The following is a 7,920-nucleotide window of genomic DNA, read 5'->3' as shown; positions in this document are numbered from 1 at the left end:
ATGACATGACAAGACAATTTACCGGGCCATGGGAAATATAGCTCCCACACAGTTAAACTCTAATAAGGCCATGGGATAATGTCAACCCACATCCTAATTCTGGTCATACACAATAATGCATGAATATTTAGCAATGTTTCCGATTACATTAGCTTTCAACACTCAAAATCTACAAAATATCAAAAAATTGTTCGACCTATGTACTTCTGTTTCATAGAAATTATGAAAAGTGTTCGAATTTCTCCGTAGTTTACTGAAATTAGCGTTCAAGTGAATTTAAACGGCTGCCAAAGATATATTACGCAATTTAGAAGCGTGTTGTGAATGAAGATCATAAAATAATATTTTCAGGGATTGACAAAATATTTTGTAGGTGGTTTGGAGTTAAAACCTGACTACGGTAACCGATATAAGATGTGGGTGAAATATATCCCTTGGCCTGGTAAAGGGTTAAAGCTCTCTGATTATAAGTGCGTATATTATATACCACCAATCACCTTATGAGGACATGGTCCCTAAAATCTCATATATGATATAGGTGGTCACTAAACCCTCATATATTTTCAATGCCCAAGCCTCCATAAAGAAGGGACAAAATTATTAATATATTTACGTAACATAAGCCCTTCTTATACAGGATGTTTCTTTATAAGGCGCAGAAAGATGCCGACACGCACCGTTCACGTTAATTGATTTCCTGGAATGCTTTTATTCGATCTCACAGTCAAAGGAAGAGCAGTAGCGTAAGATCATTTTTACGTCTACCTTAGAGGAAAAAAACATTTCTCCGTACGTAGTCCTCGTTTTCCTCTCTGTATATTGACATTATGGTAAATATTTTTACATAATTTGATGTATATTAACCATAGCTATGACATTTTGTTAGACTTTTTTTATTATTATTTGATTATTATAAGAACTAGGAGCGACAAACAAATTACATACAAAGTTTTAAATGCTCCTAATTCTTATAATAATTAAAAAAAGAAATGCCACAGCTATTCAAAAATTGTGACAAAATATTTCCAATAATATTACTATCAAGAAAGGAAAACACTACGTTTGTTTGAAAAGAAATTTGTGCATGGTCATTCACTTTCCTCTTAAGAGGGACAGAGGGAGCACAAAGCAAATCCAGCAAATTAGAAGGGCACAAAAATATGGTGCACCCTCCGTGGCCATCTCGTAGGTTTTTAACTTTTATCTCGATTACTCTGCAGTATCTGGAAGTATATATATACCTACTTCATTGCTATTTTATACTAAATGATACCGCTCGCCTATAAGTGTAGACCTATGTTTCCTAAGAGAACATTTTTCTTTGAAATAAAAAATCAATTTAAATTAATGTGCATTAGAGGTTAAGCTACTGATATCATCATTACTATGTCGTTTAATGGCGCTTCTCTGTTCACTAACATCTTTATTAAAACCTCCAATAACTTTCATTACTTACCTCCTCCTTGTGAAGTATTGAGGGGTATTGTTATTCGGAAATATCTGTCAGTCTAAAGTTTTTCAGCGCGATACGAACTTTACGATACGTCAAATATTAGTTCATTTATTCATTTAAAATTATGGCTTCAGTCCAGTGGGATTATTTCGCCAGTATCAAGGTATTAGCAGCTTTAAATACGATTAAAATTGTACGGTTAGTACAAGACAGTGTACGGTGATTTTATTAGTTCTTGTAAAGCGATAGCTGGACTTTACTAGGAGCACGTGCACTACCGGCCGTTGACTCCAAAATGGTGTTTAAACGCGTTTCAAGATTCACTGCACACTGCCACATTAGTTTGCTGTACAGTCAGCATCAAAAGTAGCGGATGAAATAACGCGCCAAAAGTATCTGATATTCCGGATAACTTTTCCAAATATAGATGAATTTCTAAAATTCGCGCTCAAGAGTATATATTTTACAGTTAGTTGTTCTATATTAAAGACATCACTTATTGTTAAGCTGTTACAAAATGGTTGATACATTTGAAACGTTATTTGATCCGCTACTTTTGATGCTGACTGTACAATAATCGATATTACACTTGAAACAATATTAGTGAGCAAAAAACAAAGGAATTAATCAGGAGCCTAACTCTCCTGATGGCGTTCGAACCAGAAGTCATAAAATATTAGGTCTGGATACGATATGGGTCGAATATGTCAGTGTCAAAAGTGACGTTTCTTCAAACAAAAACGTCATGTTTGACACTTTTTTGTCTGAAGAAACGTCACTTTTTACAGTCTGTGTATCTAGACCTAATATTTGAAGTAACATCTTAAAGTTTGAATCGGACCGTTTATTTTGTGGAATTAAAAATGTATTATTATGTAGCCGCCGTGCAGATCAGGATCTCGACAACTCAAATAAAACTTCGATTGATAATAAAGTGAAGTATAATCTTCCAAAAGGTACTGGTTTAGGGTTCTTGACAAAACGGTTAAATGTAGAAAGTGGATGTTGATAGTATGGAGGATGATGAAAGAGTGATTTGCAATATATGATCAGTACAAAAAGGTAGTTTAAATTTAGATTCTTCTAATTGGCCGCGATACAGAATATGTGGAGCGCTCCTATTGGTGCTTTTAAAAAACCTCCGAATACTAGCCGAGCGACGGCTGCGTTTAGCTACTGCATTGATTTTTATACAATAATAAGTTGCATTTGCAACATATTACCTACTAAATATCTTACACCTTTAAACGAGCAATTCTTGTATATATATATATGTATATATATTTCTGTGATCTCGGAAACGGCACTAACGATTTCGCTGAAATTTGGTATATGGGGGTTTTTGGGGGTATACAATCGATCTAGATTAGTCTTATGTTTAGGAAAACGAGTGTTTTCGAGTTTTTATGCGTTTTTCTTTCGACGCAGAATATGGTCGCTAATTTCATGCTGCCGGCCACTGTCCGTCTGGTTCAGCGGGTTAGGACGCGGACGACTAGAAACGAGCGTTACGGGTTCGAATCTCGCCCGGTGACTAACTTTGTTTTTTTTTATATGTTCAAGTTTATATATATATATTTAAATTTTTATTGTTTTAGACAAGTTTAATTTAGTAAAAAAAATTATTTAAGATTACCTACACACCATCATATTACAATAAATAGTTAGAACCGAGCAAAGCTCGGTCGCCCAGGTACTATGTAGTTATGTCAGATACTAAATATCAAAGATTCATTAAAACTACTTTTTTAGTCTTTTACATTATATAGGTACTACCAATGAATTTATGCTAAATATATTCACCCTTTCTTGCTAAAGTTCAAGAGTGCCCATTATGAAATCTCAGCAAAAATTACATCCGTCAACTATGCTCAGCTCACTCGGGCAGAAAATAACCCTTTTCCTGTATGTTTTTTGTGCAAACTTGGGTCTTTTCGAATATGTAGAAATGGGACATGGATTGATACACAACAGGGGTAAATAATTATTCTTATTGTGTTGGACAATACGATTTGTTTGACTTATTATTTTGGGGTAGAGAAATTGTGAGAGAGTTAGATGTATGAAATACTTAATCGTGTTTTTTAAATAGTTCACTGCTTATATATAAACAATAAATAAATAACACATTAATAATTTACTTTATATTCATCTTATTATACAACCTAACTTAAGAAGAGCAATAAATAAAGAGAATAATAATAATATAATATAATATTTATTTCAGGCAATGCACTATATCACAAATGTATAACATAACAATAAAATACATTAAGCTAGAGTCAGACCACGTTAAGTTGGCAGTGATTTTTATAGCTCAGACGGCGCAAGTTTTATTTTAAACGTGAAACGTCTATAAAATTATGACGTTTACTTCGTCTAAAATCGTTGCCAACTTAGCTTGGTCGGGCTCTAAAATAAAAAAGGGAAATAATAAAAATAAAATATAAACGTTCTTACTATGTACACAATTGTCTGTGACTTATTTTCTATGTCGTTCACGATGCATTGTCACCCAGTATTTAAAAATTCGGCAGTCCAGTCCTTCAAACAGAGTGCAGAGAATCTCATCGTCTGATGTGCCCAGGCATGGGCGTAGGCAGGTACAGGGGGGGGGGGGAGGGCAGGCGCCCCCTGGAGCTCAAACTTTACATAGAATGTATGCCCCTCTGGGGCGTCTGCCCAAATCGCGTAGAAATCCAGGATTCTAGCATCCGCGAACATGTTCGACGCACTGCAATATTGAACAAATTGACTAAGTCCCACAGAGCTCAATAAAGCTTATGCTGTAGGTGTGTATAGGTACTTAACGATATACGAGTATATAATAATATAAATATTTATAAATACTTAAATACAAAAAAAAAAATACCCATGACTCCGGACCAAACATATTCTATGCTCATCACAAAAATAAATGCCCTTACCAGGATTCAGAATTCATAATTATTTACCTGTAAGAATACAGAACAATTTGGTCTTAAAATAATAAAAAGGAATCCTTTTATTCTGCATGCAAGCAAGCGTACTAATATTTACATTAAAATAATAATATAATCTAAAAAAATAATAAAAATAAAATAACTACAATGTCGAAAATTATCAATTATTACAATTAAATATATCACAATGTCATTGGTTCTTTATTTAAGTAAGCCTTAACGCTACAACAATATTTATTCAGTAACCATTTTGTTAACCTTCGTTTAAATGTTTCCCCCGACTGTATTCGTAATTCATTTGACAAATTATTAGATTCATATTAAAAATATTTATTTTGTACATATCTTTGTGACTATAAGGTTTGTACAAAAGGCACATTTTATATGGTCTTGTCTGTCCTGGATGGTACTTGCAAAAACACATACATCCCTAATGTATAAACTTGGCAAGGGTTGCTCATCTGCCAAAGCTGTCATCCGTTTTAGCGTAGCATACCGCTCTTATACATTTTCTGTATTAGAAATACTCTATCCGATTCTACGGAGTTGCCCCACAGTATTAGGCCATAAGAAAGGACAGAGGATGCGAACCCGGGACCTCCTGTTTCGTCGCGACTAGGCTATGAGGCCGATATTTATAGGGAGGATATCTGGGGGTTAATTCAATTCATTCTAAATCTTATCACACCGAGATAAGGTACATAATGGTTAAGTGTGCTGCTGTTGGTATATAACGTAAGTATATACTCTCGCACACATCTCTACGGTGGGGAGAAAATCAATTAGGATGGGCGGCCAGTAATAAGATGTAGGCCGAGAGCCGACTTATCGTTTGTGACACGATTTTTCAAATCAAATCAAATCTAAAATATTTTTTCTGCTCGTCAACAGTAATGGTTGAATTCAAATTTCGTATACCAAACTATAGTTGCGTACTTTTCATGTATGGACTCCCACTCAACTATAAGACTTTCGATACGCTGTAGTCATCTATAAAAAAAATCGATCACGTGCCGCCGCTCTCCCATAGCACTAAACGGGCGCGGGGCGGGAGTCGCGCGTTTATGTCTACATAGTTTTGAGATATTTACCAATTTTAATCAATTATTTAGGTTTTATAGTAAAAAAAGTATTATTTTAGATGACTCGTAGAAAAAGTATTGTATACAGTAGTGATATAATTAAGCTTTTCAATCTTGTACCTTACTTAGGCAACTCAGCAAGATTCATTGCTTAAACACAGTAGTCGACTGAAAAGCTCTCTATTATATCACGATTGTATAAAATACTAATTCGGTGTTGCTGAAGAATATTAAGTATATCACATTAATATATATTTTTTTATAACAAGTGACCTGACGATGCTTTAAGATTAGCCCTTCCAGCTCTTAAGAATAACTTGAAGAAGTATTTGATGTTGAAGTCTTATCACAGAGTTGAGGACTACCTGACAGACAAACATGCATGTTTCAAACCAGAAACTATAACAAAATCGAGTAGCAATTAAATCATTGTATTGTCTACGAGACTATAGTATGACACAGTTCAGGTAAATTACGTAATTAAATTGTTTTTTTTTATTTTATTTATTTTTTTTTTTTTATTTTTTTTTTATTAATGCATGTTAATTGTAACATACCCACCTATAGTGCAATACTGCAACAATGGTTGACATGTTGATAATTAAATATGAATACCAAAGTTCTTTTTGGTTGTGTCTGAGTATTTTCTGCTATTTATGAAATCATTTTGCCTCAGAACTGCGTCATCAAAATGGTAGTCATATCCTAAATTAAGAAAATATATTAAAGTTAGTTTTTGACCAGACTGGAATACAGTTGAGTGGTTTTACCATACAAAATAATATAGCTAGCTCCTAGACTACAACCCTGTTATTGAAGGAAAGATAGAATGCTGCTCTTTGCCAAAAAAGCAAATAATAAGCGAAAAGTATGTCCAAATAAATCCTGAAAAGGGATAGCGTTGTGTTGTTTTAGCGAAAACTTATACGAGTGGTGGCCATCTGAGTATCTCGACGGTATCGCCTTTTATATTTGCTTAGGACGACAAAACGTGTCAAATGCACCTTAAACTAAACGGGAAAGGACGGACGGGAAATGGCGATTTTTGGCATATTTCTTGATTATGAAAGACTATCTTAACTTAACTTAACTGTTTTTGTGTGTGTTTGCTTTTCAAGACAAACACTACCGTAAAACTACCCAACTATAGTCCAATACTGCAACTATGGTCCACAAGTTCAAAAGGAAATTAAGTATCTATACCAATGTTCCTTTTGGTTTACTCCTAGTTTTACCTTCCATTTATAAACATACTTTGCCTTAGAACTACAAAAATATAGTAAAATACAAACCTGAACGAGAAAAATTGAGTTTATTTGTGGACCATAGTTGGGAGCTTTGGACTATAGTTGGGTGGTTTTACGGTACCTGACTTGAATAAACTGTGATTAAGGTTGGCAGCTGGTAAGTAAATAAAATAAATTCATTCTTACACAAATTAACATGTAGCCAGACTGGTATCAAAAGTAACTAAAAAAATCGGCCAAGAGCATGTCGGGCCACGCTCAGTGTAGGGTTCCGTAATTACTCATCCGTCACAATAAGCTAAACTGGAGCTTAAAGTATAGTAAATTGTTAACCAAGGGATGAAACGGTACCTTTCACGCGAGTTAAACAAATAGGCAAATTTGCATAATCATTACCTAATTAAAGTAAGTCTTTTTACTATGAAGGGGAAACTTTTTGCGATAACTCAAAAACAGCTAAACTGAGCATGTCCGCTATAGTTTTCATTTAATGTCTTTCTTAAGCTCTACTTCCACGATTTTTTTCATATTTTTTGGACCTATGGTTCAAAAGTTAGAGGGCACATTTTTTTTTACTTTCGGAGCGATTATCTCCGAATATATTCACTTTATCAAAAAATGTTTGTTGAAGACCCCTATTAGTTTTGAAAGACCTTTCTAACGATATCCCACACTGTATGGTTGAAGCAAAACAAGAATTCACCCCCACTTTACGTGTAGGGGAGGTACCCTCAAAAAAATTAATTTTTTAGATTTAATTGTACGACTTTGTCGGCTTATTGATTTATATATCCATGCCGAATTTCAGCTTTCTAGCACTAACGACCACGGAGCAAAGCCTCGGACAGACAGACAGACAGACAGACAGACAGACAGACGGACATGGCGAAACTATAAGGGTTCCTAGTTGACTACGGAACCCTAAAAACTTACGGCCCGATTCGAAGAATGAGATACCATAACGATAAGTTCTCGTGGAAGTAAAACGTCTCAATTCGAGTTTTAAATGGTTTCCTTTATTCATCCATTATAATATCACTTTTACAGTACATATGGGGCTACTTTATAGCACTAGTGCGAGAAGTAGCATATTACGTTACTGTGTCGAACATTTAAAGGGCCATATGTACTGTAAAACGTTGTACGATACATGTGCGAATAGGTAATTCGCAACTCGTGTCGATTTAAAACACTCC

Source organism: Cydia pomonella, chromosome 18 (assembly GCF_033807575.1).
Source record: "Cydia pomonella isolate Wapato2018A chromosome 18, ilCydPomo1, whole genome shotgun sequence".
NCBI classification, from domain to species: domain Eukaryota; kingdom Metazoa; phylum Arthropoda; class Insecta; order Lepidoptera; family Tortricidae; genus Cydia; species Cydia pomonella.
The sequence above is the reverse complement of the archived record's forward strand: the minus strand, read 5'-3'. Positions refer to the sequence as shown.